Raw genomic sequence first — 20,497 nt, forward strand, 5'->3', positions numbered from 1 at the left:
AGATTGAGTTGGCTTGCAGGTGGCTCAAAGTTTTACATTGTTCTGTGTTTGAGTGCAGTTATGTAGCAAAAATTATATTTGTAAGTTGCAGTTTGACATTTAAGAGATTGTATTACAGTATTTGTGTAGGGTAAATTGAAAAGGATTATTTCTTTTTTTACAGTGTACATATTTGTTACAAAATGTACATTGCTCAGTCTAGATTATTTTTATATTCTATGTTGTAATTAAAATATATTTGAAAATGTAGAAAAATATCCAAAATATTTATAATTTAAATTGGTATTCTGTTTAGCAGTGCAGTTAATCACAGTTATTTTAAACAAGTTGTTTTGAGCAAATTGCTTCAGTTAACCACCATTTATTGTCAACCTTAATAAAAACTATTTCTGATAGGATGAGGCCAACTAATTCTAAAAATCTTGAAGTGCAGGGTGACCAGAAACAGTTTAATCAGTAACTAAAAGTAATCCTTCATTTTATTTAATCAAAGTTTTATATACAAAATATGTTGATAAACTTGTTTTTCTTGTGTGTCCAGCATATATAAGGCAGTTTCATTTAATAAAAATATGCTGGTTTTGTGCACTTGTAATTGAATCTTAATTTCCATTAAAATAGAGCTTAATGCAAATTAGAAGTCAAATTTTAATCATCTAGTGAATAAGAAATGCATCACTCACTGTTTTTTTACCACAAAAATATTAGAATTAAGGCTCTGGATGAATTAATTTAAAATATCTAATCACTGACATTACAGTTACATACATATATACATACCTGTATGTCCTTGGTTAGTGCAAAGCAAAGAGGCCAAATTTTAGCATGAAGGATAGCAAGCAATGAGCATCAACTAATCTTTGGAGAAATAACTAAAAGCACAATTGCAAAACAAGATTAAAATTATTTAAATAAAGATTTCCTGTTTCCAGATTTATATCAGGATGCTGGTGATTTTATTGCTTTGAGCCAGATGAATTCACCCTCCAGAGAAGTGATCTTTTATTTCTAAAACAAGGGATGCCTTTTTATATAAATTAAACACAATCTGAAAGGAATTAGTCCGTAATAGAGTTTTAACATCATCACATAAAGTAGTTGGAAATTTCTGGGGAGCCCAAATACGCAAACATATTCTGCAGATTCCCTCTTGGTTAAGTGTGTCTTGTGGAATCTGGACTGAACATGGGACTGACAATATATCTATAAGGGCCATCTAGTCTAGTGTTCTCTTTTAGATAGTGGCCAGTATCTGTGGCGTTAACAGCCAGTGTAAGAATCCCACAGTAGGCAACTGTAGAGTATTCTGCCCTATAGTAGATCTCATCGTAAATCTAAAAGTTGATTTAAGCTATGAAGGAGGATATCCCTTCCACATAATTTTTACCTTCAGTTGCAATAAATCTGAATATTTTTGATATTCACATTGTTTATTGAATATTGTTAGTTCCTGGTTTCTACTGCTTGTTGCAGGGGTCAGCAACCTGTCTAAGGCAGAGTGCCGAAGTTTGACCTTTTGACCTCTGTATATGGTCCAAGTGCCACTCATAGGCCTACTTACATCAGCTTTGTTAATAAGTTAAGATGCAGAGTTTTACCATTTAGTTGGTGGTTGGTAGCATTAGCTGGTCTTCCATTAATCAACAGGCAGCATGGGTTTGAGCAAACTTCCAGCTGCATGGGGAATGAGGAGCAGGTCTGAGCTCCTGCCCTGTGTGCCGATTAAAATCGCCTCATGTGCCACTCTTTGCAGTAGTGCCAAGGCTTACTGTCCCCTGTCCTGTGGCAATGAGTTTCCCAGCATTTCTTTGAATTGCATTCGAATTTCGCACCTATTGATTTCATTGTCCTTTGTTCTGGTGTTAGGAGACCAGGAGAAGGGAAGTTCTTGATTTCCTTTTTTTGCTAAAACAACAAGAAGTCCCGTGGCACCTTATAGACTAACAGATACACTGGAGCTTAAGCTTTTGTGGTCCAAGATCCACTTCATTTGATGCATTTCTTTATGCTGTATATTTATCTTTTCCTCTTTTAATCATCTTTTCTAAAGGAAACAGTTCCAACTTCCATCCTTGCTTCATATGAAGAGTTACCTTATCCTTGCCTCATGTTGTTTTTTACCAAACCTCATTCTAGTCCTGCTGTCTCCTCGTTGAAAGGGGATGATGAGTATTATACACAGTATTGCAGATGAGACCCCCATCAGTGATTTAGAAAAAGTATGTCATATGTAGTATTCACAATTTTCTTCTTCATGCTGCTTAAAATTTTATTTACTTTTTTGACTGTAGCCTCAGATGAAGCAGAAGTCCTCATTGATTTGTTTGTTGTGAGACCATGTCCCTTTCCTGAGGAAAGAAGGAAATCCATAGCACAGAGTGAAAGAAATGCTTCCTTATCAAAGAACTGAGGGTAATAAGTGGAATAGCTTACTCATAAAACAGCTATCTTGCTGTACAGTAGCGTGACAAGATATGGATCACCTTGTGTGTCTCTTTTCACGTATCTCATATTGCATAAAAACTCCTTTTTGACTCCAGACATTAGTTTAAGAAGCAATTGATGATTAAAAATTGCTGATGTATATATTCCAGTGGCTTTTGTTCATATATGCCTTTGGGAAAATAAACATGCTGCATATCTTTATCAAGAAAGATCTGTTATAAAGACGAGACCTCAAGTGAGGAGTTTGAAAACATTTTATCAATATAGGGACCAAGACGACATTTTTTGGCCTTCAATTCATCTAATTCTTATCTATCATTTTCGTAGTCATAGACTTGTGATACTGTAAGAGATCTCAAGTAGTCCTTTGTCTTAGTACCATGCAGTCATGGCAGGATTAAATATTATATGAATTCTAAGCTATCCCTGACTGTTCTGTGTCTAACCTGCTCTGATAAATCTCCAGTGATGGACATTCCACAGCCTCCCAAGGGAATATATTACAGTGCTTAGCTACCTGGGCTGCACCGACACTGAGATAAATTCTAATTTAATTCAGTTAGCTTGATTTTTACCATGTGACTGTATTCACTGTGAAGACCATTAGCTCAATTATTGGGTGCACTAATCTCAAGATTACAAACTTGCAGTTACCTGACGGGTATAGCATCAAGCTCGAATTCAGAAATTCGATTAAAGGGCAGTGTGGAAGCACCACATCTTAAAATCGAATTTATTAGCCTTGAGAGGTGTCCCGTATGTAAACCAGAATGCCCCCTCTCACTGCTACTGTCTGGCTGCTGCTCTGCAGTAGCAGGAAGAGCCTGGTTTTTCCAAGTGTGAGCAGCAAGCCTTTAGCTGTGGGTTCATGTTAGTTTATGGCAGCCTGAGAAATGGCTTCTTTCTTTCTATGCTGTTAACAGTGTGCATGCATAGGGAATTCGCAACTGTCTGTACACTTGCTGTTTTTTTTCTGAGCTGCCTGGCACCAGCCCCTGCCCTCCCATACCATGTGTCAACAAGAATGTGCTGGGGGTTGTGCTTGCATAACATGCCAAAAAAACTTCTTCTCAGCAGGTTACATTTTTGTGCAAACCCCCTTCCTCCCCCATAGGTGCCACACAGCCTGAGTTTTTCCCGTGCTCAGGCACATCACGTGGATAGCCCCCAGCCAAACCTGGTCAAGATTCTAGGGACTTTGCTGTCGTCGTGGGGGAGTCTCCTCCAGTGGTCAAGATTCTGGGAGTTTTGCTGCTGCCATGGGGAAGGATCAGCTCAACTGGTCATCCAGCAACACCCCGTCTCCTTCCTTGACCTATACGTGGGCTCATGCTGTCAATGGGGAAAAGTCTCCCCTGGGGGCTAAAGGGCTTGCTGCTGCCGATGGGGGAGAATACTTCAACTCGTCTTTCATTGGTTTCCCCACTGTCCCATGTGTGGTCCATACCTGGGCTTGCTGCCTCTGGGGGAAAACCAACAATTCTTTTTTTTTTTTTGTGCAGTAATGGGAGGGGGTATGGATGGCCAGTTGAGAATACATTCACTCCACCCTTGTTGACAATATAGTGTAGGAGGGAAGCCAAAAATTATTTCTTCCTACATTCTTCTCACACTCAAGAAACCTTCCAGGCCTCGCATGATTTTCAGGGATCACATTTCAGCAATGGTGGAAGGGAGTATGGATGACCAGTTGAGAACACAGTCATTGCACGGAAGCCTTATAGTGCACTGGAAGGCCAAAAACCCTTTCCATTAACAATAATATGGACACAGACTGGCTAACCTAGTGAGGAGGGCTTTAAACTAGGTTCGACGGGAGCGCGGGAGCAAAGCCCACAGGTAAGTGGAGAATATGGAAACCTGGGTGATGGCTCAGAAATGGGAGGCAGCATGGGCAACAATGTCAGAGTAAAAAGAGGGTCAGGGCAAAACAGGGAGGCAAGATCAAATCAGTATCTTAGATGCCTATATACAAATGCAGGAAGTATGGGTAATAAGCAGGAAGAACTGGAAGTGCTAATAAATAAATATAACTATGACATCGTTGGCATCACAGAAACTTGGTGATATAATACACATGATTGGAATGTTGGTATTGAAGGATACAGGCTGCTTAGGAAGGATAGACAGGGAAGAAAGCGGGGAGGTGTTGCTTTATATATTAAAAATGTACACACTTGGACTGAGGTGGAGATGGATGTGTTGAGAGTCTCTGGGTTAGACTAAGAGGGGTAAAGAACAAGGGTGATGTCCTGCTAGGCGTCTACTACAGGCCGCCTAGCCAGGTGGAAGAGGTGGATGAGGCTTTTTTTAAACAATTAACAAAGTCAAGCAGGGCCGCAGATTTGGTGGTGTTGGGGGGACTTCAGCTATCCAGATATATGTTGGGAAACTAATACAGCAGGGCACAGACTATCCAGTAAGTTCTTGGATTGTATTGGAGACAATTTTTATTCCAAAAGGTTGAAAAAACTGCCGGGGGGAAGCTGTTTTAGATTTGATTTTAACAAATAGGGAGGAATTGGTAGAGAACTTGAAGGTGGAAGGCAGCTTGGGTGAAAGTGATCATGAAATCACAGCGCTCACAATCCTAAGGAAGGGTAGAACAGAAAACAGCAAAATAGAGATAATGGATTTCAGGAGGGCAGATTTTGGTAAACTCAGAGAGCTGGTAGGTAAGGTCCCATGGGAAGCAAAACTGAGGGGGGGGAAAACAGCTGAGGAGAGTTGGCAGTTTTTTCAAAGGGACATTATTAAGGGCCCAAAAGCAAGCTATCCCGCTGTGTAGGAAAGATAGAAAATATGGAAAAAGACCGCCTTCGCTTAACCAGGAGATCTTGCATGATCTCAAAATAAAAAAGGAATTGTATAAAAAAGGGAAACAAGGAAAAATTACAAAGGATGAATATAAGCAAACACAAGAATGCAGGAGAAAGATTAGAAAGGCTAAGGCACAAAATGAGCTCAGACTAGCTACAGACGTAAAGGGAAACAAGAAGGCTTTTTATAAATATATTAGAAACAAGAGGAAGACCAGGGATGGGGTAAGGCCATTGCTCAGTGAGGAGGGAGAAACAGTAATAGGGAACTTGGAAATGGCAGAGATGCTCAATGACTTCTTTGTTTCGGTCTTCACTGAGAAGTCTGAAGAAGGAATGCCCAACATAGTGAATGCTAGTGGGAAAGGGGTAGGGTTAGAAGTTGAAATAAAAAAAGAACAAGTTAAAAATCACTTAGGAAAATTAGATATCTGCAAGTCACCAGGGCCTGATGAAATGCACTGTAGAATACTCAAGGAGCTGATAGAGGAGGTATCTGAGCCTTTATCTGTCAGCTTTGGAAAATCATGGGAGACAGGAGAGATTCCAGAAGACTAGAAAAGGGCAAATATAGTGCCCATCTATAAAAAGGGGAATAAGAATAACCCAGGAAACTACAGGCCAGTCAGCTTAACTTCAGTGCCAGGAAAGATAATGGAGCAGGTAATTAAAGAAATAATCTGCAAGCACTTGGAAGGTGGTAAAGTCATAGGAAACAGCCAGCAGGGGTTTGTAAAGAATAAATCTTGTCAAACTAATCTGATAGCTTTCTTTGGTAGGATAACAAGCCTTGTGGATAGGGGAGAAGCGGTAGATGCGGTATACCTAGACTTTAGTAAAGCATTTGATACAGTCTCTCATGATATTCTTATCAAAAAACTAGGCAAATACAATTTAGATGAGGCTACTATAAGGTGGGTGCATAACTGGCTGGATAACTGTACCCAGAGAGTAGTTCTTAATGGTTCTCAATCCTGCTGGAAAAGTATAACAAGTGGGGTTCCGCAGGGGTCTGTGTTAGGACCAGTTCTGTTCAAAGTCTTCATCAATTATTTAGATGTTGGCATAGAAAGTACGCTTATTAAGTTTGCAGATGATACCAAGTTGGGAGGGGTTGCAGCTGCTTTGGAGGATAGGGTCATAATTCAAAATGATCTGGATAAATTGGAGAAATGGTCTGAGGTAAACAGGATGAAGTTTAATAAGGACAAATGCAAAGTGCTCCACTGGGGAAGGAACAATCAGTTTCACACATACAGAATGGGGAGAGACTGTCTAGGAACAACTATAGCAGAAAGGGATCTAGGGGTTATAGTGGACCACAAGCTAAATATGAGTCAACAGTGTGATGCTGTTGCAAAAAAAGCAAACATCATTCTGGGATGCATTAACAGGTGTGTTGTGAACAAGACACAAGAAGTCATTCTTCTTCTCTACTCTGCTCTGGTTAGGCCTCAGCTGGAGTATTGTGTCCAGTTCTGGGCACCGCAGTTCAAAAAAGATGTGGAGAAACTAGAGAGGGTCCAGAAGAGAGCAACAGGAATGATTAAAGGTTTAGAGAATGTGACCTATGAAAAAAGGTTGAAAGAACTGTGCTTGTTTAGTTTGGAAAAGAGGAGATTCAGGGGAGACATGATCGTGGTTTTCAGGTATCTAAATCTACACCTACCAATACAATTTATGCCATCATGTGCCAGCAATGCCCCTCTGCTATATACATCAGACAAACTGGACAGTCTCTACATAAAAGAATAAATGCACACAAATCAGATATCAGAAATGGCAATATACAAAAACCCGTAGGAGAGCACTTCAATCTCCCAGGCCACACAGTAGCAGACTTAAAAGTAGCTATCCTACGGCAAAGAAATTTCAGGACCAGACTCCAAAGAGAAATTTCTGAGCTACAATTCATCTGCAAATTCGATGCCCTCAGCTCTGGCTTAAACGAAGACTGCGAATGGCTGGCTAAATACAGAAGCTGCTTCCCCTCCCTTGGTGTCCACACCTCCAGATCAACGGCTGGTAGTAAGCCTCACCCTTGCTGACTGAGCTAACCTTGTTAGCCCCACCCTTGCTCTGGCTTATTTATACCTGGCCCTGCAGATTTCCAAGACCAGCATCTGATGAAGTTAGTCTGTGCTCACAAAAGCTCATGCTCAAAACTTTTCTGTTAGTCTATAAGGTGCCACAGGACCCTTCGTTGCTGTTACAGATCCAGACTAACACGGCTACCCCTCCGATACTTGACAGGTATCTAAAAGGGAGTCATAAAGAGGAAGGAGAGAACTTGTTGTTCTTGGCCTCTGAGGATAGAACAAGAGGCAACGGACTTAAACTGCAGCAAGGGAGGTTTAGGTTGGACATTAGAAAAAGTTCCTAACTGTCGGGGCGGTCAAACAGTGGAATAAATTGCCAAGGGAGGTTGTGGAATCTCCATCGCTGGAGATATTTAAGAACAGGTTAGGTAGATGTCTGTCAGGGATGGTTTAGATAGTACTTGGTCCTGCCACTGGGGCAGGGGGCTGGACTTGATGGCCTCTCGAGGTCCCTTCCAGTCCTCGTGTTCTGTGATTCTATGATTAATATATGGGGGAACCAAAAGTTATTTCTTTCTTCTTACATTCTTCACCCTGCATTATTTTCAGGGATCACATTTCGGCAATGATGGGAGGTGGGATGGATGGCTAGTTGAGAATACAGTTGCTGCACCCATGTTTGCAATGTAATGTGTGGGGAAACCAAAAATTCTTTCTTGTAATTTTGAGTGTCTTTTGCATTATTTCCAATGGATTGACGTATTTTCAGGGATCGGGAGGGGAATGGTGAAAGTTCAGTGGAGGAAGATGACGTCAAGACTAGTGAGCATACTTGGAACACTACGGCAATGAGAGAACTGTGGCATAGCTTCCCAAAATGCACTACTACAACAGTTAATGTTAGCCAATATGTGTGTGGCAGCAATGACTTGACTTTGTGGGGAGCAAGGTATGAAATGAAGATGGTCAAAATTGAACTTATAAATTCCAAAATTAGAAGATAGATATAAATAAATTCAAATATATTTCATAGTGTAGACGCAGCCCTAGACCATTAGGAAGTTTTCCCTTATGTTCTGCCTAACCTACCCCTGCTGCAATTTAAACCCTTTATTGTCCTAGCATCAGAGGTTGAAGCAGAACAGTTTTTCTCCCTGCTTCTTGTAGCAACCTTTTAGATACTTGAAAACTGTTACTTACCCCCAAGTCTTTACTACTTAAGAACAAACAAACCCAGTTGTTTCTATATTCCTCATAGGTCATGTTTTCTAGACCTTATTAGTTTTTCGTTGCTCTTCTCTGGACTTTCTCCAATTTGTCCACATTTTACATGAAACATGATGCCCTGAAAACTAGATACAGTATACTAGCAGAGGCTTCATCAGTGTGCTATTGAGTGAAATAATTACTACTTGTTTTACTTTCAGCACTCCTGCTAATATATCCCAGAATGGTGTTTGCTTTTTTTGCAACAATGTTGCACTGTTGATGCATATTTAACTTGTGACCCAGTATGACCCCCAGATCCCAGTCCATTATTTCTGTTTATCAGCTATAAAAATGAAATCCATTTTATTTCTGTTATTCGTCTTTTTTAAGGTAGATGGGAATTAATATAAATTCCTTCAAGTGTGAGGAGGGAAAATGTATTTAAGTGTTCTGAAGGCTGCAGTTCACTGCAAAAAGTACCTTTAGCTCAGTAATGAGTGGTTTCCTGCAAATAATTGCAGTCCTGAATAAACTTCCAACTCAATCCAAGTGAAGTGGGAGAAGAAAAAAAAAAGTCATCCTCAAAGTAATAAATCATGATCATTGTATTTATAGATTGGCTGTCGCCATGTGGAAGTAGAAAAGAACACACGAACATTAAAAGCTTCTAGTTCACTGGTTCCTAATGCCACGACAGATTCATTAAAAATAGATTAAATAAGTGTATAGCATACTTTAAAAGGCTGTACTTAAACACAGGAGTTTGGGCTCAGGCAGACAGATCAGAAGCCACTGATGACTTAACTGTATCCTGCTTTGTAGCACTGGGGAAAAAAACAAAACAAACCACTTTTTGTGTCACAGATTTTTATCTCAAATGTGCTTCTGAAGATTTTCTTTAAAGTACCATTAGTGTTTAATACATGTCGCCATTATAACTGTATTGTTTCATCTAATGATCTTCATGTTAACTTGAAAGGCAAAAAGTCAATGTTATTTTAGTGCCTCTTCTGTAAGAATGCATTGATTCTGGCAACATAAAAATTTAATAAAATGATTAGTAATGTGATATGCCACAGAAACGTAAGTATTCATGTTCTTTCTCTCTGACAAGCATAGATACTCGTTAAATGAGTAATGCAAATGACCAAACAATATGGTCCCAATGTGTGTCACAGAAGAATATCACAAACACCAGAATCTGAAATATCCTTCATTTAGTTAAAGTAAAGGGGATGACAGATTCTTTCAAAGATGAGAATAAATGTATGTGAGTAAAAACAGATGTGTTCATCACACTTTACAAATTTCCACCCAAAATTCCTAATTAATATGTGTATTTTGAAAAGCCAAATATTTCTCTATTTAAAACACTTAAAGGAATATAGTCAGCTTTCATTGGTTGAAATATTTTTGTAAGAACAAGCTTCTCTGAAGCCTGTAGAAGTGCTTCCCTGTCCATTTAAAAATAACTCAATGAAGAACAGTTTAAAAAAAAATCACCTATAATGTGAGATGCCCCAGTGTCAGCAGCATGGATACTGAAATTGATCATGAACAGAAGTTAAACTGACTTATTTGATTTTCTTTTTTAAAGGAGCTGAGACTAATGCAGAGAGTGAACAAGCACAGTAAAGAGTAAATTATAATTTTAAAATTTTAATCTTACTAATTTACTTCAATGTTGGTAACATAGCTAAATAAGTTAGTTTTTAAAAGCTATTATTTTAACTTATGTGATTGGTTTTAAAAGGCTATAACAGAATCAGTATGATGTGGTCCACAACACGATATAGTGCCTGTGATTTCCCATTCTGGAATAGCACAGCACTATTTTGGTGAAGTGGTAGATATTTAACGGCAGGAGGAGTGACATTCAGGAAGGCAGGAATTAAAAAGGCAGTGGGGAAGGGAAGCACTCGGGTTGCTCTTATTTAAGGCAGTTGTATGTGGCTGCCTGTGGGCTTGTGTGCACTCCAGAATTATTAAAGTGTTATGTGCTGTAGTGCTTCCACTCTTGCTCCCAGTAAATTACTGTGAGGGAACCTCAATGGAGAGGCATATGTAAGCTAATTGTATGCTGGAGGACTCTTTCTGTTGGCGTCTCTTCTTCCCTTATAGCTCTGTATACACCTGAAACAGTATAAAGGGGTTGTAGAAAGGATTAGAATCTGGTCTCGGGTCTCCAGGAGGTCTCATCCAATTCTTAATCATACTGCCTTTGAAAATTAATATGGAAAAGCTATTAGTTTGGCAGTGCTGTATTTCTGCCAGTTTCCAGGCCAGAAATAGAATCTAAGGCTACGTCTGCTCTTACGAGGAATATTGACAGCTGCTACACAAGTTTGGGTACGCAATCTGCATATCTAAAATCAATTTTTGCAGCCATCAGCTTTTGTCCCTATTCTCACTGCAGAATATCAATGGGAGCACTCCTCCCATTGACATTCCTTAATCCTTATGGCTTGCCAAAGTTCCAGGGTCGACATTGACCCTGGAAAGCACTGTGCGAGACGGCACCCTGGAAGATTGGCCCCAGGCTTTCAGTCTTCTGTGGCCAGTGTAGACCTGGCCTTAAATTCCCAATTCCCTTCATTCCTCTGTCAATCAAATACTTGTAAGCCAATGGCAAAATGTTTCTTAAATCCTTTTCTCCTCTTCCAGAGGATAACTGTCTAATGCTGTTACTCACATAGCTCAAGTGTTAGAGGTCTGTGTTTTGTCATTTAAAGTCCTGGTCTCTGGCCACAGTGGTGGCCCATGCGGGGACCGTTACTATAATTCCACGTGATGGCATTTTTGTATTTTCAGTTTGCTCTTTAATAAAAACACCTGCACATGCATAGAACACTAGTCCCAAGGAACATAGGCATTACAAGGTTGAGAACTCCAAAGTTTGAAAATGCATGCATTTGCTTTTTGAATCTTAGTGCATGTGTATAAATGGTAAGACCTCTGACATGGTTGTAGGGCCAAGAATGCAACCCTCCAGTACAGTGCCTTAAACACAAGGAAACGTCCTTTCCCTTCTTGTAACCCTCTGGCTGGTTCGCTGTTTGACCTGCAGACTGAATGAGGCAAGAGTAGAGCAAATAGCATGTGACCATGTAATTAAACTATCATGCTTGTGGTCAAAGGACAGAAATAAGGTTTCTAGCCTTAATTCTGACATTATCTAACTTCAGAGTAATGTACTTTGAAACACTGACCTCGCCCTAATGGGTTTTTTGTGTGTAATTTAGATAGAATTTTATTCTGATTCTTTGCTTCATCTATGAGTCAAAGGGTTTCTCATTTACTGTAATTTCTGGGTATTATTGATGTTATTCCTGGGCAAGTCTGTACAATGCTCTAATATTTTCTAGCTAGGATTGTTGTGAATTACTTCTTAAAACTCTTCAGCTTGATGGTACTTTTCTGTGCATAAAAGGATACTTTAATGCTGGCCTGCAAGTTTATTCATTACATATCAGTTGGGAAGGTTTTCTTACCCCCCACTTCCCCAAACTGAAACTGTTTGCCCATTCTTTTCTCTTGCATTGTGGGGAAACATACATTTTTTACTTTTAAATATGCTTTTAGTCCTCCTTTTTAAGTTTTCATAAGACATTAGCATGATGAAGAGAAGCACACAAACATCTGACCTGTGTCTTTCTGCCTAAATTGCATTGCATATCTGTGATAAAAGCACACTTTATGGGTAAAAATTAGGGCCAACATCTTTTACATTCAACTAATCTGGAGCTTCATTGATTGGGTTCTTTATAAAATCATACATCTAGAAGGAAAAATTGCACTAACTGTGTTTCTTAAACTATGCATGAACAACTCACAGGTGTGCCTCAAGTATCTGACACATTTTGATCTCTTGAATTTGTGATATGTATTTTTTGTAATTAAAACCAGATACAATGTTACTTTTTCATTGCTATGATAGCTGATTAAATTTACTTCATTTTGTTTGTGCTGTCTGTTTTGTTGTTTGGTTTGTCTGTTTATTTGGTCTGACAATTTTTGAAGAAAATTTTCATGGGTGTTCAATATAAAAATATTATTGTTTGGTGTTCCATGATCTCAAAGTTTAAGAAACACTGCACTAAAGGACCTTAGCTGAAGTAAATGAGACTCTTTGAGTGTTCTCTAAAAATGATCAGTAGATATTTTAAGAGATCCTAAAACCTAGTGGAGAGGCTTGAAAACTTTGGCCTTCCTCTCTCTCCCTCCCTTCCTCCCCCCCCTTTTTTTTTTCCCGCTGAAACCAGTAAATTCATATTGAAATGGTTCTTAAGACAATGAGCCTCCATGGAGGTTCAAAAGAAGCTGGTGGGAGCTGCGGATGCTCAACATGTCTAAAAATCACATACTGTAACACATACTGAATTACTAGAAAATAAGCCCTGTAGATGAGCAGGCAGAATTTTAATATGCCTTCACCTGTGCCTCCCTCTAGGCAGATGAATTTTTAGTTGGTTATTAACAAATGTTGAAACTTAATCACAAGATTTCCAGTATGTTATCATTGTTTTTGTATGTGTCCTGAACTTCTGTAGTTTAAAACAACATGGTATTGTTATCTTAGCTGTCATAAGCTTTAAATCTTCCTTGAAGAACCCCATCCCTGCACTTTTTTTTTTCATACAGCATTGCTATGGCAACGGGAAACAATTCTGCATATTAGCAAATCCATGATAGATATTGGAGGCTTTTTATAAATCATTGAAGTGGTTGCCTGGGGCACTGAAAATTGAGGCTCCCCCACCCCCATAAGAAAGCCACTACTAATTAGCAGTGGCAGAAACATTTTAGAAATTGAAGAATAGCGCTCTAACATTTTATAGAACCCTCAAGTGTATATGTGGTGATACTTCACTATAGCTATGTCCACACTACATTGCTTTTTCAAAAGGGGAATGCAAATGAGGGAGATCAAAAATGCAAAGGAAGCGCTGATTTACAAGTCTTGTGCTTCATTTGCATAATCTCACATGATCACATTTTCAGAAGAGACTGTTTCAAAAGAAAAAACAACCATGTAGACAGGGCTCTTTTGAAAATAAACCAAGTTTCTTAAAGAACCCTTCTTCCTTTTTTTGTTTGTCTCTAGTTTTTCATGTTATTGACTGTCTTCTAATGCAAGAAAGTTAAAATGCACCCACATTAATTCCTTTGCTGTGAGGTGAGGTGTTTTCAACTGTTTCCACTCCACTATCAACATCAGACTGTACCAGTCCACGCAAGAGATCCACTTCCTGGATACTACAATGCAAATAACCACCACCCTAAACCAGAAACCTACTGGCCGTTGTGCTTATGTACATGCCTCCAGCTTCCATCCAGGGCACACCACACAATCCATTGTCTACAGCGAAGCACTAAGGTACAACCTCATTTACATCAATCCCTCAGACAAACACCAACAAGACCTTTACCAAGCATTCTTAAAACTACATTAACCACCTGGGGAAGTGAGGAAACAGACTGACAGAGCCAGATGTGTACCTGGAAGCCTCCTGCTACAAAACAGGCCTGAAAAGCAAAATAAGAGAACACCACTGATCATCACCTATATCCCCCAGGTAAAAACTCTCCAGCACATCATCAGTGATCTACAACCCATACTGGACAATGATCTGTCACTCTTATAGACCTTGGGAGGCAGGCCAGTCCTCGCCTACAGACAGTCTGCCAACCTGAAGCAAATTCTCAGCAGCAACTATAGACCACGCCATAGAAACTCTAAGGCAGGAATCAATCTCTGTAATTAACTTTGGTGCCTATTCTGCCCACGTATCTACACCAGTGACACTATCGCAAGACCCAGTCACGTCAGCCACACCCTCGGGTTCATTCAGCTGTGCATCTGCTAATGTAATATATGCCATCATGTGCTAGCAATGCCCCTCTGCCATATACATTAGCCAAACTGCATAGTCACTATGTAAAAGAAAAAAGGGGCAGAAATCAGATATCAGGAACAGTAACGTACAAGCAACATGTAGGAGAGCACCTCAGTCTCCCTGAGCACTTAGTAGTAGATTTAAAAATAGCAATCCTGCAACAAAAAAACTTCAAAAAGAGACTTCAAAGAGAAACTGCAGGGCTACAGTTCATTTGCAAATTTGACATAATTTAGGATTGAACAGAAGACTGGGAATGGCTGACTGCAAAACTACAAAAGCCAGTGTCTCTTTTCTTGGGGTTCACACCTCCACATCAGCTGCCAGAAGTGGGCCATGTCCTCCCTTACCGAATTGACTTCGTTAACTCTGGCCATCCTCTAGATTGGTACTCCCTTCTTTTCATGTGCCTGCTGTATATTTATACCTGCCTCTAGAATGTCTTGAACAGAGGCTTGCATATATGGAGATGTTACTCAAGAGTCAGGAAGAATGCTATGTTATTTCAAGTGTTGTAGATATTCCAGAGTAACCCTGTGTGGACACTTATTCCAGACATTCTGCATGTTGGTCATTTTCCCCATGTAGACAAGCCCCAAAAGATCTCTTCCTCCTGGTATCCTCTGATTATTTTTTGCAGATTTATAGAGTCCAAGGTCATCTACTCTGACCTCGTATAACATAGACCTTAGAACTTACCAAATACAATCTCTAGAGCTCATACTTTAGAAGAATATCCAATATTGATTTTAAAAAGTGTATGCAATGTAGAATCCACCATAGCTCTTGGTATATTGTTCCAATGGTTACTCTTGCTGTTAAATATGGGTGCTTTATTTTTAGTTTCAATTTGTCTAATTTCAGCTTCCAGCTGCTGGATCATGTTATACCTTTTTCTGCTAGATTGAAGATCCTATTATTAAATATTTGTTCTCCATGAGGATACTTAGACTGTACCTAAGTCACACTTTAAAATTGTCTTTTGTTTAGCTAAACAGATTGAGCTCCTTAAAACTTCCACTGAAGCATGTCTTCTGATTATTCAGTTATTTTTATGGCTCTTCTCTGAACTCTCTAGTTTATCAATATCTTTCTTGAATTGTGGACACCAAACACAGGGATTAAATAATCTCTTCTCCCACCCAAGATACCCTATTTTAAGTAAGTTCATTTGACCATAGTGTCACACTAGCAGCTCATATTCACTTTATTATTACCTATCATAACCCTCCAAATCTTTTTCAGATTCACTGCTTCCCAGGATAGAGCACACCCATACTGTAAGTATGGCCTACATTCTTTGTTCCTAGAAGAATACATTTTCATTTTGTCATTTTAAAACACACATTGTTTACACCCTGTTTCCCAGTGATCCAGATTCTTCTATATCCCTCACTTCTTCTTTACTTAACATCTTCCCCCAATTTTTGTGGCCTCTCTGAACTTTATCGGTGATTTTGTTTAAGGTCAAAATCCAACCCTCCCAGTAGGCCTTCACTAGACAACAACATCCATTTGATAATGATTCCCCATTTATAATTGCATTTTGAGACTTATCAGTTAGCCAGCTTTTAGCTCATTTCATGTGTGCCGTATTACAGTAAACTCTCGTGCGATTTCGAGTTGCATTTAACTCACATTAAGATAAGTTAAGCGCAACTCAAAATCCCACTCTACCCTGTCTCCAGTTCAAACCCTTCCACCCTAGTTCAACCCCCACGTGGCCCAGCTCACCATCCCTCGCCCGTAGCTCTGGCTCAACCCCCCATGACCTGGTTTACAACCCCCCGTGCTTGTCTCCATCTCACCACCCCTGTGCACAGCTCTGGCTCAACCGCCCCTTCCCCCTCCGGCACATGGCTCTGACTGACCTCCCCCACACCCCTGCACACAGCTCCATTTCAACTCCTCCACCCCAGTTCAGCCCCCCCCCACCACCATGTGGCTCCTTCTCAACTCCAAACTCCCCCGGCCCCAGCCCACTGCCAGGCTTAATTCTCCCTAGCTGCTCCCCCGCAACTCTGGGACTTACCCTTCGAAAGGAGCTCCAAGTATTGCAGCTGCAGAACATATGTTCCACCTGGGAGAAAAAAGCCACCCCACCCAATTTACATGAAATTCGAGTTACGTGAGTGTGTGTGGGAGTGCAACCCTCGCATAACTTGAGGGACTACTGTAATTTTGTATTTTTCTAGTTTCTAATTAAAATATCATGCAGTACCAAGTGCAATCTCTTACACAGGTCTAATTATATTACATCAAAGCAATTACTTTTATCAAATTTGTAAACTTATTTAAAACAAAATATGTTAGTTTGACTGAGTCTGTTTTCCACAAACCCACGTGGATTGGCGTAAATTACATTACTTCTCTTTAATTCTTTATTAATTGAGTCTCATATCAACCTCTCCATTTTCTGGCCTAAGATCAGTGTCAGACTTTCAGACCTGTGATTACCCAAGCACTCTCATTTACTCTTGTTTATCCTTTTAAAATATTTCTGTAAGATTAGTTTTTTTACTAGAATTTTCCCTATATTCCAAGACTTACTGAGAAATATTAATAATCTAGCAAGTTCCTTGACCAGCTCTTTTTAGGTGCAAGTTATCTGGATCCTTCCTAATTTTAAATTGTTTAACTTAACAGTTTCTGTTTTAACATTGTCCTAAGATACTGGTGGACTGGAAGGAGAGTGGCATGGCCGTAGGTATCTCGTTATATACAGACCAGAAATATTTTTGAATGCTTCTGTCTTTTCTGCATTATTTATGGTAATTTTTGCCTTGCCATCTAGTAATGGACCAGTACCATTGTTAGGATTCTTTTTGTTCCTAGTTTGATTTTAAAATCTTGTCTTGAATTCTGCTGGCAATGGGTTTCTTCTTGTGTCCCTTTTGCTTCTCTCATCATTCTTCTATAAGTTCTAGCTTCTAATTTTATGTATTACTATTGACTTGCATTTTTTTCCATTGAGGGGGGTGTGTGTGTGTGTGTGTGCGCGTGCGCTTTTTTTTTTGCATGTGTGCCTGCATTTGATGGTACTGAGTACTGGCATCTCTTCAGCCCTAGCCATGGGATTGGCCATGGGTAGGGGAGCCAGCTGACTACCAGCTCTTCTTTCTTTACCAAAAAAAAAAAAAAGGTGGGGGGGGTGTGAAAGAGAGCATGAGTGAGATATTGATGTTCTCACTTCCTCATTAAACCAGGTTTTTCTCCCTCCCCACTTTTGGAAATATGACCACCTCCTCAATTTTGGGTTTGGAGGCCTCTAGTAGAATGTTTGGGTTTTTTCACATTTATTTATTTATTTATTTATTCCCTCACAGTTTTTAATCCTAGTCTTTGGGTGCCAAAAATGTTAAGCCTATTGACCACTGTTGAGAAAAAATATACACAGTGTGCTGTTACAGGCATCTGATTGTATAATGGTTTCGGGATAGTCATTTCTAAGCTTCTTTCATTGTTGAGTAGACTACTTTTATCTTTTAGTTAAGAAACTGAGGGTATGTCTATATTACGTGGGTCAGTTTTGCGCACCTGGTAGAGACATGTGAAATTGAAATATAAGGGGTCAGCAGTTGTGAGGAGTAAGGAGGTCAATGGGAGAGTTTCTCCCATCCACCTCCCTCTGTGAAGACAGCCAGGTAAGTCAATTCCAAGTAAATCAATTCTAGCTGCACAGTTCCCATAGCTTGAATTTGTATCTACAGTCAACTTACTTGCCTAATGTAGACCTGCCCTAAGACTCTGGCCAGGTAGCACCTAAGAGATTTTGGATAGTGTATTATTGCAATCTAGAAAAAACTCTGTTCGTTAGTCTGAGACAAAAAATGATAAAATGGTCTGAAGTAACATTTAATTTCTTCATTATTGCTAGATGAACACTGCAATTGACAGTGGGGATAGAGGTCTGCTGGGAGACTCTGTTCAGTGTTCTCCCACTTAGAGAGAGAAGATTAGCATCGACATGGAGCAGGGCCTGCTCAGCCATTGCTCTGAGGCTGTAGAATTCTCTTCCCTGGGATATTGGCATGGTGCCAAAATTAGCATTGTTTCTGCTCCACACTAAAGCCACCCTTGTACTCGTTCTTATATTGATGTTCGAGTTTGTGTGAGTGTGTGTTTTTCCTTCTCTTGAGATCTTTTATGAGGTTTTATATCCCTTTTGGGGTTTTGTATTTTTAGGCTTTTTATGAGGGGTGTGTGTGTGTGTGTATATCTATAGCTATATCTCTATAATTGTGAGCCATCTCAAATATTTTAAACAGAAAGGTGGGGTAAAATATTTTAAATAAATAATTTCTGTACCACATCTACTATAATTTCAAATGATCAGTTCTATTAACTTTTTAATTTTTTTTACAAACTCCGCAGTCTCCAGTTAATTCATAAAGCAAAGGTATTATTGGGCGTATTAGTGTGCCTTATTGAGTTATTAAATGTAATAACATATTTAATGATAAATGCAAGTGTATGTGGAAAACAACAAGAAGTCCTGTGGCACCTTATAGACTAACAGATATTTTAGAGCATGAGCTTTTGTGGGCAAAGACCTGCTTTGTCAGATGTAACCCCTCAGAAAAGTATATGTAGGAAGATTGTTTGTTCTTTCTTTCAAGTAATAGGGGGTTTCTTTCTGTTAAAATATTGTCAACTTCTTCAGCTGTTGCCTCTAATTCAGCTGAGAATTGTTTTAACTCTTGCAGCTCGTTTTTTCCCCTCCACATAAGGATTTATTGTTCCTTTAAAAATCTGTTTCATTGGGCATCTTCAAATCTTAAATGTGGGTTTATAGCTATGGTTTTCAATCATCCTGTAGTGGAAAATGACTTCCAGTGTGAGAGGAAAGTCTGTAGTGTTGATCCTGGCTACTAATAGAACTATTCTTCTGTTCACCTTACAGCTGCTAAGTGTTTTATTTTGCATCCGTTACAGATGATGCTCAAGTAGCTATCATCACAGGAGACAAAAATACAATTTGATTAAGTCAATTCATATCAGTTGTTAAAACAGAAATATCAGTATTTTCTGATGATAGAGAAAAATCCATTGTATTCTATTAATTTACCTTTAAATAAGTATGAGGGAATGTATATATCCTGAAGGGGAGGTGACTGACTGGCCTCCCTACTCTGTCAGTCTACTTTAAAACTTGTAAGTTAGTCATAATGAGTGTAATATTGTGTTTCATCACTGGGGTTAAATCTGTGTCATGTAATCCATGAGAAAATTCCATAGCAAATAATGGCTCTTTCTGTTATAGTTTCAGGTTTAGTTAATGTTGGGATTATAAAAACAGCAGGGGGCAGAGGTAGGCTAGGTGGCTACCACCTACTTCAGCCCTATGTACTTGATTTGTCAGGTTTTTATTGCAATTTTTTTTGGGTCCTTTATGGTTGTAAATGTCAGTCTGTATTGGAAATGAGATTGATCTGATGAAGTGAGTCTGTCCCACGAAAGCTCATCACAGAATAAATCATTCTGCTAGTCTTTAAAGTGATACATTTCTTCTATTTTGTGAATAGTGAAAAGTCTTCCCGCTTGTCAGACCTATTAGCATAATATAGAACCTATGAAAGAGCCTTTAAGTGGTAATGAAGCTATTTAATAAACATGGGCCAAGGATACTGTTAGTTTATTTACAGACAATAGTTGTGTATTATTGTAATAGGTTTATAAAACCTTAGTTTAATCAGATACTTAAAACAAATTTTAGATTGTTACTGAAGATTTATAAAACCACATCTCTAAAAAACCTTTTGAGTATTCAGCTTTCACCTTAAATGCTATGCTCTCCAGACATAGCTTTTCAAAATAAATTCTTCAAGACTTTGTCTAAATATGCATTTTACTTTTAATTTTATACTACAAAAACTTGCTCCCAAAGTCTTTGGCTATGTGTACGCTAGAGCGATCTGTTGACAGAGATCTCTCTGGCGATCCACTCAGAGATTTTTAGTGTGCATCCTTCAAGTTTTAATGATGAAATGAGGGTTTTTTCGACAAAACTCTCTACTGTAGACATGTTTTTGTGTCCTTTCTTTCTGTCCCTGCTATAATCTTTCTCAGCCCTATTGAAGAAAGACCT

At 39.1% G+C, this 20,497-nt stretch overlaps 1 protein-coding gene across 2 annotated transcripts in view; it reads left to right on the plus strand.

Moving 5' to 3' along the window:
* The window catches only part of SPRED1 (sprouty related EVH1 domain containing 1), a 126,980-nt gene that overhangs the window by 8,332 nt on the left and 98,151 nt on the right, over positions 1 to 20,497 (plus strand). The window contains exon 1 of one of the 2 annotated variants that reach the window (XM_074996942.1): positions 15,655 to 15,689. The exons of the other annotated variant lie outside the window; for it this stretch is intronic. The gene's annotated coding sequence lies outside the window, so the exon portion shown is untranslated. Of the gene's footprint in view, positions 1 to 15,654; positions 15,690 to 20,497 lie in introns of those variants that run through there. 2 annotated transcript variants of the gene reach the window in all.

Source organism: Carettochelys insculpta, chromosome 6 (assembly GCF_033958435.1).
Source record: "Carettochelys insculpta isolate YL-2023 chromosome 6, ASM3395843v1, whole genome shotgun sequence".
Lineage (NCBI taxonomy): Eukaryota > Metazoa > Chordata > Testudines > Carettochelyidae > Carettochelys > Carettochelys insculpta.